Source organism: Falco punctatus (genome assembly GCF_963210335.1).
Source record: "Falco punctatus genome assembly, chromosome: 5".
NCBI lineage: Eukaryota > Metazoa > Chordata > Aves > Falconiformes > Falconidae > Falco > Falco punctatus.
In genome coordinates this window covers 8,501,047-8,515,480 of record NC_137584.1, presented here as the reverse complement: position 1 = coordinate 8,515,480, position 14,434 = coordinate 8,501,047, and the positions used below count along the sequence as shown (strand labels likewise).

At 38.4% G+C, this 14,434-nt stretch overlaps 1 long non-coding RNA gene across 1 annotated transcript in view; it reads right to left on the bottom strand.

Moving 5' to 3' along the window:
- Positions 1–13,573, bottom strand: part of LOC308064124 — a 38,904-nt gene extending 25,331 nt beyond the window's left edge. Inside the window, exon 1 of the long non-coding RNA XR_013928213.1 lies at positions 65–13,573. This is a non-coding gene — a long non-coding RNA (uncharacterized lncRNA). The remainder of the gene's footprint in view (positions 1–64) is intronic.
- Between the last annotated feature and the right edge of the window lie 861 nt (positions 13,574–14,434).

The window sequence follows — 14,434 nt, the reverse complement described above, 5'->3', positions numbered from 1 at the left end:
CCCATCTGGCATCCAGCTGCCAGTCAAGAAGTACCCAAGTCACCTGCAGTTTCCTCTCTCTTACCTGCCATTCCTATGCAGACAACTCAGATGCCTTTGGCAGTCAATATGCCAGGAGACACTTGGTATGTAGGGAGCTGAAAGAAGACCAGTTGTAACAATTAGGGGACTGAAACAGCATTATTCCCCTATTCAATGGCATATAAGCACCACTGGGAAAAAAAAAATAAATAAAAGATACTCATCCTGGAATAAAACAAGTCAATAGTCTTGTGAAAAGAGACAAACTCCCACTTAAAAGAAAAAAAAAAAAAGAAAAAAAAAAGGTAGAGGATGACTTGGATAAGGATGAGAAAGACACATGCTTATACAGACAAACATACACACGGTTCACAAAGACATTACAAGACAATACTATGTCTTGCCTGATCCTTTCTAATAGCTAAAGTAGTTAAGGAAGTTCAGATTGCATGTGAAAGTCATCCTATGACACAAAATAGAGAAATCACATACTTTTCTTAATTTAATAAGGACTCCTAAACTTCTAAGTATATTACCAGTTAGATACTTCGTATTAAATTTAATTATTATTTGAATGTATTATCAATCATATTGCCAAACTGGACAGAAAATCAAAAGAACAGCAGCAAATATCTTGGGAACAAAAAAGCTGTAAAATCTATATTCTGACATCTCCAGGTCAAAGAATATTGAACATAATTTAAAAAAAAAAAAGGAACAAAAATTGCAAGTATGTATATATCTGTGGTAACTTGGAGAACTAGTGTCTGTTAACATCTTGAAAGTAGGATAAGAAAACTAATCACTGTACTAGATAAGTGTGGATGCCCTAGACATGAGGCGTACAGAACCAAGAACCAAATATGAAAATGAACATCCTGCGGAAGATAGAAAAACCCTCTTCCTTCATTAATACTCAGGTGACTGCAGAAATGACCTAAATTTTTCCATTAAGTGTAAGATAAAGATCTGAATTTCCTGTCCTTGTCCTCTATGAAATGTCACTGTCCATTGTCCAAGAATCTCTACATTCTATCTGAGCAAGACTTTCCTACATTGAGATGTGCCTATCTTTTTATATGGCATCGTTTGCCAAGCAATATCTAATTTCTGAATACCCCCAAAAGTATAGATTTCTTTGCAGCACAATAATGGTCCGCATTTCCCCTTCACTAAAGGAAACCTTTGCTATATTCCCTTGTGTCACTGTTTTATAGCTCACACCTTAGCATATATTTAGAAGGTGCACCTAGAAGAAGCCAGTGAACACCTACGAGCTCTTTCTCTCCCCTTCTGAAGTCCCTGCTCTCAGATAAGAAGTAGCCCCAGAGCCTGCTTAAACTGGTGGGTTTTAGCTTGCACCCAGAGACTGGGGTAACCAGATTCTATGTGAGAAATCTCCTTTCATGTCCTCCTTTCCCCCAAGAGGACTCTAATCTGCCTCTGACCCTTCACTCACGAAATTGGCTTGTGGCATCTGCTCTAGTTGTACTTTTCAAGAAATTGTGAGATGATTTCAAATGTGTTTCTAAAAAGACCTTTCCACAGTTAGACATGCATGATTTCAAATTTCAGGTAATATTAAAGGTAACACCATGGCTGAGGTGTTTCTATCCTCAGGCTCTTAGTTCAGGGCTCAGTAAGAAATTTGTTCCCATACATTCTTCTAGGGTATTATCATCTATTTCTTCACAAATAGCCGTGACACATCTATCATTCATCAATCACTTCAAATATAATGCTATGGCACTAACAATCATGTGTTTTGTTTTTTTTTCGTTTTGCCTCAAATATTTTTTCTTCCTAATTTGTTTCCTTTGCACACAGAGCCTCAGTCATTTCCCTTTTAAAGGCTTGAGTGACTCATCTTTGATAACACTGCAGTGTATCCCACCCACACTATATTGACTTCACACTTTGATTCTTTTTATAAAATCTATTTATAGGCCAATGTTTGCTGAAGTTTGTAATAAGACAGATGATAGAGTACTCTATTATGAGCCTGGGTAGTATTTAAAACTTTCTCTTTTCAGATAGTTGCAGGCAACCTGAGTAAGTATTACAGTAGACTTGCATAGATTATTGACAAACGCTGTCTGTGAAAAAATACAAATATTAATAGCTAATTCACACAAAATACATGCACACTTGTGAACTTTTACCTTCGTTTTGAGTTGGGTGTAGAAAGAATTATCTACCTTGGTATACAACAGCATCTTCTGCTAAATGCCAGATCCTATTTACCAGACTGAATTTGCCCTTTCTTCAGCTCTTTCCTTCTCTTTCTACAGTTATCTGTGAATTCTTTCTGTAATTTATATTTTCTGCCATCTCCTCTTGTTTGTTTGAAGCATGGATCAGAATCAAACAAGATAGCAAGGGGAAGCGGCTCTCTCTTTAGATAAACAATGATGAAGGTGAAGGGACTATTTTCTGAACTGTATTGGCTACAGACTAATACAAATTCTACAAAATTTCAAATGAAACTTTATTATCTTCTGCACTAAGCAGAGTCCCTTTGACATAGGCACCAAAACAACAAGAAAATATCCCGTAAATCAGGATATGCATGTAGACTGGATTAGCACCCAAAATTTCCTCTTTCAAGCATACTATTCTATATTTACATATTTGTAAAATGAGGGCAAATAAAAATAAGAATAAAAGTTAACTAGCACATACAGAATATTTTCTGTATTTGCACAAGACAGCTTTCATTTTCTTTGCACAAAAGGAAAAAGAAAAGTATATATTTACTGCTGTTGAAATTACTTTTCTTCTTTGTTGGTCTAAGAATATAACCGTCTTTTGAGATCTAAATGTAAGAATTTGCATATGTTTACATTTCCCATTTGGCTTTACCAATATTGCTCTGACTTGCCACCAGCATTCTTTGCTTTATCCAAATTCTCAAACAAGAGAAAGCATTGGTGCCTTTTTAATTTCTAATAAAACAACTTTAGACTCAGTTAAAATGATGGGTTTGGGGGTTGTTTTCCGAAGTTTTAAACAGCTAAGGAGCTGCCTGCTGGCAAAATGCAAAATAAGCATTCCTGCTATCAGTGAATGATCTTGTATAAAATAGTCAGCAACTGCACAAGGACAGGCTTTGCTGCAAGTTTTTACATGAAGCATCAGAACCTCCCCATTCTTCCAGATGAGTTTGACCTCATTAACCTACACAATCTAGTTAAAGATATGAGAAAATACACATTTCTGAAGAGTGGAATGAAAATATAAAGTTCTCCAAATAAATTAATGTTAACAGTTGGCTGATTGAATAGACAAAATGTACTTTAAGAAAGTGCATCGGGGCTTAAGAAAAATAAACCATCAATTAGTTTTGTTCAGTCTTCATACTTAAAGCCACCTACTGCTCATGCTTTAAAAATAGTCCACTTAATCAGGATGCAGAGCTATTTAAACAGAAATGCTATTAGCACTGGGATCCAAGACAAAAGGATCAGGCTCAAAACTTGTCTGTTTATGGCACATGCTGTGACCAAAATACTATTTCTATTTGTATGTCTCAATGCAAACCTCTGGTACCCAGAATGAAAGGATTGTTGGTGTTTATCCATCACCATCTCTGGATTTCAATTTTATAGAAATGCACAAAGGGTTTTTTCATTTTGATTGAGGGGGATCCTTTCATTTTGCTTTTTAAGCAGTTTCAGGGCTTTATTTTTAATTAGTTTTATTTACTCTGTCTTTATTAGCCTGGCATTCCTTATCTCACTATTTCAACTATTTCAGGACAGAAATAAGAAAGATTTTTTCCCAAGTTTTTAACATGTTATTTTATATCTTTGAGCTGTTCATAAATTTAAAACGTTCCATAGAGAAGAGTTTCTTAAAATCTTTCAAGAAGTTGTTCTTAAAAAACAGTTTTCCACAATTAAAAAACCTTATCACAACATTAACAAACCCATCCAAAGAATTTGTCCATCATCCATCTGTGGGCAACTGGCCCACGGTAGAAGCATTAGTACAGACTGTGGCATGATTCCCAAGAAGGAATCAGGATGCCTCATGTCTGTATCCAATTTGGACAACCACCACAGAGGCAGCAGCGTCAGCCAAAGACAGGAGTACGCAGTCTGTAAATGATAGATTGCATCATCACCTGAAGCAATAATTGGTGTCCAGGTACCACTATAGGACAGATTCAGTTTCTCAAAGTTCCTTCTTATCTTACAGCTCACACACAAGAACATGATGTGCAGCTGAGGATTTGGCATTGACCAAAGAAGGAAAGAGGATTTCCAGCTGGATCCATGAAATGCTTGTTTTCATCAAGGAGCACAGCGTGGTTAATGTCAAAAGAAGTGTTCAAACGGATTAGCAGAGATCTGACTTCCCTTTGTAACAAATACATGAAAGAGCATCCAGCGTACAGCAGTACCCAGCTAGCCAGTAAGATCTCCGGATAACAAATTTGTGGCATTGAATATGAAGGTGAGGGCAAAAGAAGAGTGTCAAAACAACCAATGGTTCTTTTGAGTGGGGAAGATGAAAGTACGCTCCCAAGCCTCTACAGGCGTTACCACTAAATGACCAGTTAAACCATTTATTGTCCTGAAAACGAGGATCAGTTTAAACAGTCAATCTTCAGCTGCACAAAGGTAAAAAATCTTTTTCAAGACTAACTATAATCTACATGTGAAGCTTTCAAAAAAGACAGACTTTGTAAATAAAAATAATGGGTTGTCAAAGCCCCAATCAAACCTAATCATTGTAATGGTGAGAATGCTTCAGAGGAGGGATAGCCAGCCAAACTGCAAGCAGAGCAGGGATCAATGTCTTGCCAATGTACATGCTTCAGCTGAGTATCCATTGTTGTCTGAGGGCAGTACACACACAGAAAGGAAATTAAAGATGTGGAGAGGAAACATATGCAAAACTGGTCACCCACCACATATTTGAAAGCCTTATTAGGACTGACTTATCAAGTTGTATTGATAAGAGTATGCTTGCTGGGGACATCAGTAGAGAGACTGTGCTATAGAGACAGCATGAAATCTTTTTTTTTCTCATAACAGTGGAAAAAGTTGAGATCGGGTGGGGGTTGGGGAGATAAATGGTACAAATAGCTAAGAGAGTTGGCTCACATCCTCCTGAACTTTTGCCATAAACAATGTCTGGGAATGGCCAGAGGCTTCTCCAGGATAGGAGCCGTGCTTGTTCCAATGGCAGAAAATGGGAATTTCCAGCACAGGCTCCGTGTGAATTACAACAAGGTCAAGCTGTCCAAACCTGCACTATTCTGAAGATCCAGAGGGAACAGAACTGAAATGCCCACATCTAATATCATCATTATTATTGTCCCAAATTCCCAGTGAACTTCAGAGAAAATTAACTCGGCACATCTGACAGCTGGTATCAGAATCAGCTGGCAAAGGGCACTGGATGGCGGAGAGAAAACATTGGGTTTAAGCTTTACTAAGCCAAGGCAATCCTTTTGGTTTTTTCCCCCTCTTCATTCAGCATAGATCACTGCATGTCCTGTCACCTTGCAGAATCAGTGGTAACAACAAAGTGACACATGAATTTACTTTTAAATATAGGATTTGAAAATAGCAGGAGTACAAGAACAGCTTAAAGACTGTTTCCAAAATCTCCAATGAATGCCTCTAGTAATTCATTCAGATGATGGGAAAATGGTTTTTAAAAACATTCTGCATTCTCTTTGTTACAATAACTTCAAAGTGATATAAATAATGTCTTGTTTTTGTTTTATGAAAATAAAGGATATGCTTAAAACTCCAGATACACACCAGGAACACTGAGAACACTAATAGCATTTGGATTTTATAATGATGGATTAACAAGTAAACAGGAAACCATCATTTTGAAAGTCTCATGAGGCAGATAAGGAATGAGAGAGTTCTGGCCCAACATATATCTCGTCACATATTTCCATGCATACCTAATAAATACACTTTACATAAACACATATAAGTTTGAGCATACACATATGTGAAAAGACTCAGAGAAACAATTTCCAGATTAGCTTAAATAACAAATAGAAATTAATGTAATTGAATACAGTACTAGGGTAGCACAGTTAAGCTTTCAAAATCTAAAAAGTGTCCAAATAAGTTTGCACAGGAAACCTTACATTTTTCTTTTCTCTGCTACACGCCAAGACAATGTTTCATTCAAGTATAATACACTTATTTCCCCCCAGAGAGTCTCTGTCTGTTTAATGCACAGGATGGACTGTTCCCAGTGAAAAAACACTTAATGAAAATAGATCAAAATACTTAAATGTTTAAATATGTAGTCTCATGGGTTATTTACATGGCGTTACTGAAAATCTGTTCTGAAGGCAGAATAAGTCTCCTAAGGGCTTATTTCTATGGAGTTCATCAGCGTAATATGTATTTTACAATAAACAATTATTAGTTAAACAACAAAAATACTCCAAGCAACAAATGAGTAACTAACAAAACAGAAGTGTGGGTTACAACTCACAACCATGTCACAAAAGCCATCGTCTCTTCTTCAGCCATCCCCCATCCTTCCACTTTACCTACCACAAAGGAAGAAGGGATCCTTCAGGGAGAAGCTGCTTTTACTGCACATCCCCAGTTCACCCTCTGAGCACTGGACACCCTTGTTAAAAAGCAGAAAAAAAATATTAGTGCTCCTGCAGTTCAGAACTGCACAACCATGTGCACACGTGCACACATTTAACTCCTCCAGAAGCTGTATAATGGCAGCAGTCATATAATAATAATAATATTTATGTTATTCATAAATAAATAAATATATTTATTATAAATAACAATAAGCGCTAGGCTTTCAGCTGTCTTGCTTCCAGGTTTCCTGGTCTCCCCCTGCCCCTACGTCCTCCCTCACAATTCCAACACCCATCTTGCCATCTGCACAAGACGCCATTCCCCACACAACTCCATTCCTCACACCAGTCTGGTGTCCTCCTCCTCTCCTATTAGTTTGCCCTTGAATCAAGAGTTCAAGGTCCCATGCCCAGTGTCACAGCAACTCCCAGCCATGGTGAGGACCGATGGGTGCCACACCACCTCCAGAAGGGACGTGTTCAGCTTGGCTCTGCTGATGGGACGTGGGTACTGACCAGGGGTAGGAGCACACAAAACACACAAACAACATTGTCAGAAAAATTAACTGTCAGCTGTCACAGGTCTGACCGTCTGCAAACGGGTTTTCAAATGCACAACCATGGGTACATTTATAAAGGAACAACCACAGGAACCACCTTCCATGCCACAGACACCCTCTACTGTGATTGCTTCCAAATGGGGCAGGTAAAAAATACACATATTTCTATAATAGAAAACTGAGCAAAATCCTACAGAAGTTTCAGCTTTTTTCAGTTAAGTCTGCCCATTTATTTTTATTACCCAGTATAATTCCTTCCTGTCCACCCCCTTCCTGTCACCCTCCACAAAAAGAATAAAGAATTTAGTGTGGAAAACTACAAACAAATTAAACTTTGAAGAAGTTACAAGCCATTGAAAATGGTGCTTTATAATGGAAAGGCCAAGGAGCCTTAGCTATATCCATTTCCACTTGAGCTGCCTATAATAACTAACTGGGGTAAGTTAGAGTAACAAAGAGAAGGCATTCAAACCATGTGGTGGCAGAAGCAGTTGTCATTGGCTGTACAGCATTTTGGAAATGCATTGGTTGAGAAGTTCCAGCCCTGTGGTCTGCAGAGCACTTGCCTGTCATCCACAAAGAACTGGTTACATGGTGCTGGATCATCTCATCTCCAAGTGGTAAATTGCATTAAAAACCAGATCAGGTTTCCTAATATTTGTCTCAGTGTACGCAGGCCACGGCAGAAAGGCATTTGTGCGATTGTTTGGAGAAAAGGAAAGTTGGTGTCCTCACAAGTGACAGAGAAACGCATCTGCAAGATGAGCCCTCTCAGATGATACAGTCTGTGCTGTGAAGCGGTGGGGAGCCTTGTATTGGACCATCAAATTCACTGGTATTTGTAGAACACTTCTAGATGAGGAAGCCTTTCCCACACTCTCCTGCCTCCCCCAGCCTTGCAGCCAGTTTTTTACTGCATAAGTGGGGAAACAGAAGAGTCATCTCCCGTGAACTCAAGGCCTTGCTGATTTCTGTGGGGGTCCTCCACATGGATCAAGAAAGCTGCTTTTATATTTCTGAACTGCAATAGAAACAAAAGCTCCATTAGGATCTTGCTCAACTTCATCTGAAAAACCCCCCTGAGAAAAAAATTGCACCAAAGGAAGCGAGTCCCTCCATCACATCATTTAGACCATTCAGCATATTCATTGCCGTTGCAATACAGGCACTTTATTGTAAACATAAGAGAGAAAAGGAAACAGAAAAGCAGAACTAGCTATTATCTCATCCACATCCATATACAGAAGAGAACCCTACTGGGTAGAGCTGAGGCAGGCAGGCAGACAAAGAAAGAAGCAGTAACTCCTCAGGCTAATCTTATACAGCCAGCTACGCACAAACATGCCACAAAGTTAGGACTTCTCAAACCAGGATGAAAAAGGATGAAATGATTTGCTGTCATTTACGACACTGGGTGCCTTTGCTGTACACCTTGCAATTCCTATACAAATACAACGGGCCTCTCTGTGTTCAGAGGATCATTTTGTTTGCAAACATGGAGAATGAGAAGGGGGATCTGTCATCTTCCTCTTTGAAGCGTATCTGCCAGGGTCGGTCAGAAACAGAAAACAGGAAGAGAAAATAGCCACCAGCGCAATGTGACTGAATGAGTCTGACTACAGAAATTCTAATACTTGACATTGCCCAAGGGGAAAAAAATCCCCAAACATATAGATAACGTTTGGTTTAAAATAAACTAAGCTTCATGTTTGGGGGGTACTCCTCCCCCCCCACCCCCACCCCCACCCCACCGAATAGATGAAACTGTTATTCACATACTAACTACTCTAACCAATTTTGTATTGAATCATGAATGCATTTTAATTCACTATTCAAACTCTTGTAGCAACGAATATTTCTGCATCCCTAGCAATATGTTAAAAGAGGGCTTTTTCTGCTTTAAAAAAAAATACTTCTGCAATTTCCTTATACATTCTGATTAAAATCCAATTAATTACAAACACAATTAAACCGTTCTACCACAGTTTGCAGAAGCGGGCTGATGGAAGTAAAGTTGTCAGTCAAAGATCCAACAGGGAGTAGTAACTTGTCAACTCCATAACTTCCAGCCTGTAAAAATGTGAAACTAAAAAACGACATTAACAGTGTATTGCCATATGCAAGTTTATTAGGAAATATCTTGCTTCTTTGATTGTTGTTCTGCTTATCATCATATCAATACAATTTTGTTTATTATGGCACCTTTCTTGACGAAGTCATCCCAAGGAATTTCACAATAATAAACACAGAAATTTAATATAATATATATTTACATTAACACTTTAATATGTTTTAAATGCATAGATATGCACACATTCATGGATAAGCTTATATGTATGTACATACACAGTGAAAATTTCAGTGCCTACTGTAATTTTGGATGCATTGTTATTATTGCACTTTACCTATGATATGAAAATTTACTCTAAAATTAAACTTAGAATCAAATTCCTGTACCTAGATTCATTCCAACATCATAGTATTTATCAAATACTACTTTTGGAAATAATTATTTAAGAGAACATAGTTTGAGTATACATTTTTACCACTTAAAACCAAAAGGACTTCCCACTGAGAGGATTAAAACATTTTCATACCAGGAAGACTCCTGGTTAAAAATTGTGAGCAAGCAGTTGCTAATTTTCTATTCAATATTTCAAGAATAATGTTTTCAATAGCCTGACAGTGGGTAAGAAATTTATTAACATGTTCTGAATTTCAGAAAAAAAATTAAGATCACACAGGAAGAGTCGAACATCTAAAATCTGTCAACCAAGAAAAAAGCAGAGGATAATCAGATGGCCAATTAGAAACCAAATGCCCAGTTTTGATGTTTCAGACAGGGATATGCTACTCATTTAATTCAGGGCGAGGGTTCCTCAGTGGTAAAATATTTCTCATTTTCAGCTAAGAACTGTCTAAAGTGGCGTATGGGAATAAAAACCATAGCTGACATACTATTTTGTTTCAATAAAATCAACATCTGCTTGCCAGCTAGAAACAAGAAATCCTACAACACTGACATGAGCTGCATAAGAGCGGGCTTGTTTTTCTCCTCTACATGGCAGCAAGGAAGTATAATCTGGAAGTCAAAGGCATATGTCAGAAACTGTGGGTTTGGCTCTGTTTCCAAGTCAGTCTTCAAATTGAAGATAACTAAAGGCCCAATTGCAGTCTTGATTGGATTACCACAGTTTCAAAAAGGTATCACTTTTTTTGGTTTTAACCAATTACTTTTTTCTGATAGAAAACAGAGATTGAAAGATTTCCTTTGAAACACCTTTTGGGCTTTACTGTAAAAGCGGGCCATTCTCAGACAAGCATCCTTTTTAGATGAACCCATACGTTAAAAGTAACAAAGAGCCAACCAATTTAAAAATACATCCACTCAAAAGTTTATTTTCATAAGCTAGTTAAAAGAAATATTGTGTATTTGCTATGTGCACATATATCCTCACAGCACTTCTCCTGTCTTTGCAGTGGACATTTGGTACGTAAACTTAGCTCTTTGCTTGGCATTTGCAACAGCATGTCCTGGGAGATGACTTACCCAATAGCATTCTTTAAAGCCCATTAGAGTAATGAGCTCTAGCCATGAGTTATACATGTCTGCCCAGTTACTGGGAATAGAATTACCTAGGGACATCGCAGAGTCCGATACATCACATCACAGGTTGGACATGTGTCTGTGTACCAAGATTCAGGCATAACAACACACTGGCCTTGGTGTGGGAAAGTGGCCCATAACAAACCTCAACATTTTCTGCCTATTCCTTCAACTGAATTCTTCATGCTTCTCTGTACAGGGATATTTTAGTTGCATACAAAGTCATTCCTTGCCTACTTGAGCTTTCAAAGGACCACATCAATAGGTGTAGCAAGCAAATGCAAGGCAAGATACACACTTCAGATCCTTAAATTTAGAGCTAAAACTTTTTCACAGAAGCAATGGCTAAAGTGGAAGGAAAAATTATTCCAGCCTCAGTTTTAGTACAGTTCTCCTATAGAAACCCTAAGAAGTTTAAGCTAATTGAAAACTTTAATCTATCTTCATGCCCTACTTCACTTCAACTAACCAAACTTAGGCTAAAATAAATTAAAAAAAAAAATGTGTGGTGGGAGGGCACAAATTCCAGTAAAAAAAAATCTTTAAAATTTAAATTTAAAAACGTAATATTAAAAGAAACTAATGATACAAACAGCAATGTTTAAAACTACCCATTTCCAGACCTCTTTCAGTGGTTCTGTGGAAAGAAGTAGAAACCATGGAACTGGTTAGTCATCATGATTGTAAAGCTTTTTTAAAGCAGCTGCAGTTGTTTGTTATTGTTGATTTCATGAAAAGAAGTTAAGAAAGGTTCAAGTGGTGCCTGAGATTGGAGTGAAACTTTAAAACATACACTAAATTTTGAAGGACTCTGTTTGCCATTCCCTGAGAGACACAGATAGGCAGAGACTCTTAGGAAAGGCTGAGAGAGCCGGGGCTGTGTAGCCTGGAGAGGAGAAGCCTGGGAGGGGATCTGGTCAATGTCTACAGATACCTTAAGGGGGAGTGTCAAGGGGACATGGCCAGGCTCCTTGCAGTGGTGCCCAGTGACAGGACAAGGGGCAATGGGCACAAATGGCAACACAAGAAGTTCTATTTGAATATGAGGAAGAACTTCTTCACTTTTATCGTGACAGAGCACTGGAACAGGCTGCCCAGAGAGGCTGTGGAGTCTCCTCTAGAGACATTCAAAACCCGCCTGGATGCATTTCTGTGCAACCTGCTGTGGGTGAAGCTGCTTTAGAAGGGGGCTGGACTAGACAGTCTCTAGAAGACCCTTCCACTCTGACCATTCTGTGATTCTGTGACTCTCAGAAGTGGCAACCACAGAGAGAAACCAAAAGATAAATCCATACTACCCTCTATGTTAAAAGACCTAAGGGAGCTTCCTCATTTTCATCACTTCCTCTTCCCTCTTTCCCACCAACACACACACGCACAGTATACACACACCCACAGGCGGCTCCTGGGCCTGTAATCCTCTGCTGAAAATCATTCTCGCTGCTTTAATGAGCAGAATTCTCTTTGGAATGAAAAAGATTAAGTAAAAATTCCAGCACAACAGAGCAGGCAAGCCTAAGGCAAGAATGAATGGCCAGGGTGGGATCATGATAAATAAATAATTAAGTAGAAATGCAGAAACAGTGTCAGATCAAAACTTACATCAAAATATAGTCCTCACATGTCCCTGTTTCCAGCTGCCCATTAATCAACTGAGTGCTGTTTGGGGTCAGATATCTCTTAGAGGCTGATCTGTGAGGTCAGGGTTTAGAGGATGAAAAAAGAGGAAATCTCGTGAATAAAAGCCCTATCACAGAAGTCTTCACTTTATTCACTCACAAAAGAGGAAGACAAAAAAGAAACAAACACTAAAGTATTTCAGGAACAGATTCAAAAAGAAGGGAGTACTAAAATTAGTTTAATGCTGCAGTTTATTTAAATTTCAAGTGTTTGGAAAACACTCTATTGCCTAACACCATACAACAGAAAGGAATTTAGGAATTCTGCTTAATCAGAATAACATGACCTTTTCGGTCCTATGTTTTATAATTCTTTGGTTTATGACTGGGACCATTTGCTGCTTTTGCAGTGCCAGTAAGGAAGGTGGTGCAGCAATACAAATAACAATAATGGGATCATGACACCTTCTAATCTGATCTGGGCTATTAAATCTAGTCCTCCTGCACAGGACATAACCATATAGCAAAATTTTAGACCACCCCTCAGCTTCACTTCACCAAAAGCACACACCATCCCCCCTATAAAAAGCTTCAAGCCCTTCACGTACCAAATAAGAAACCCCAAGAAAAGCAATTATGTCATCAGACAGGGGAAAAATTCCTGCAATAGCAGGCAATTTCTCTGGTGAAAATGCCTAGACATCAAGAGAATCCACCTATTTCAGCTGTAGGATTCAGACTGAAGTTTTGAGACTCTGCTTCTACAAAAAGAAAAAAAAAGTATAATTGACTGACCAGAAGCTTCCCACCTGCTGGACCAGACACCCAAGTAACACCAAGCATTGGAAAGTGCTCAAAACCCAAAAACTCCTAAGCAACAATTCTTGCTAATTTGAGAGAAAACCTTTTATAGCCATTAGTTTAGCATCAGGTACATGAGAAAGACATACCAGTTAATCATCTTAGATTGAAAACAAAGCAAACAAAAATATATCCAGCAAGCAACATAAGCAATTAACAAAACAGGGTGGAAAGGACAGGCTCTGTAGATGGCTACTGGGAACTCTAACAAGTGTCAGTGTTTGCACACAAATACAATCAGCTTTTAAATCGTATTTTAAAGGCCATATAAATGGATCTATGGCTGATGGGGGACAAATTCAGTCTTTCCCCTCTCTAGATTCAGTGAGTTTTCTGAAACCAAGTAATTCTTGAGTGATGAGAAATTCTGTTTTAATCTGCAATTTAGGTCACAACAGAAAACCTTAAAAGATTCCCTTTACAATTTACAGAAGCTTTCTTTTAACTTAAAAAAAAATAAAAACTTGAGGAGCTTATCAACATATTCAAGAGTCAAGTCTTCACAAAGTACTTGGTCTCACCTAAAAATAAAAAGCAGGACACAAAACTATCTTATCTAAGACAAATTTGCAGAAGGTGAACTAAAGAATTTGATTATAAACTTTTAGTTATCTGCATGCAATCTCCATCCAAATCCTTCAGATGCATCTGAAACCAGTTTAAAATTACTGGCATGTATAACCAAGAGTGCTGTCTGTGGAAATAGCATTCTGCTTTATCAGTACTGAAAGACTCAGCCTAATAAGCAGTGTAGTTTGGGAAGCCACAGTTGGAAAAAGACGTAGTTTAACTGGGATATTACCACAGGAAAAAAAGAGAAAAATGTTCACAGGGGTAAAAAAACATTCCAACTCTAAAATGCAGACTGCTAAATCTATGGAAAAAAGACCAAAGAGCATAAACAAAATGGGGAAAGAGACTATATGACTCAAGTAAAAACACCCTACAACAAAGGTGCTTGTGGTGGACAGGTGTCCTGGTTTCAGCTGGGATGGAGTTAATTACCTTCTCAGGAGCTGGTGCGGTGCTGGGTTTTGGCTTTGATGTGAGACTTGTCAGCTCCTCGGGCCTCACTAGCCAAAAGGCTGGAGGGGCACAAGGGATTGGGAGGGGACACAGCCAGGACAGCTGCCCCGAACTATCCAAAGGGATATTCCGTGCCATGGGTCGCCATGCCAGGTAT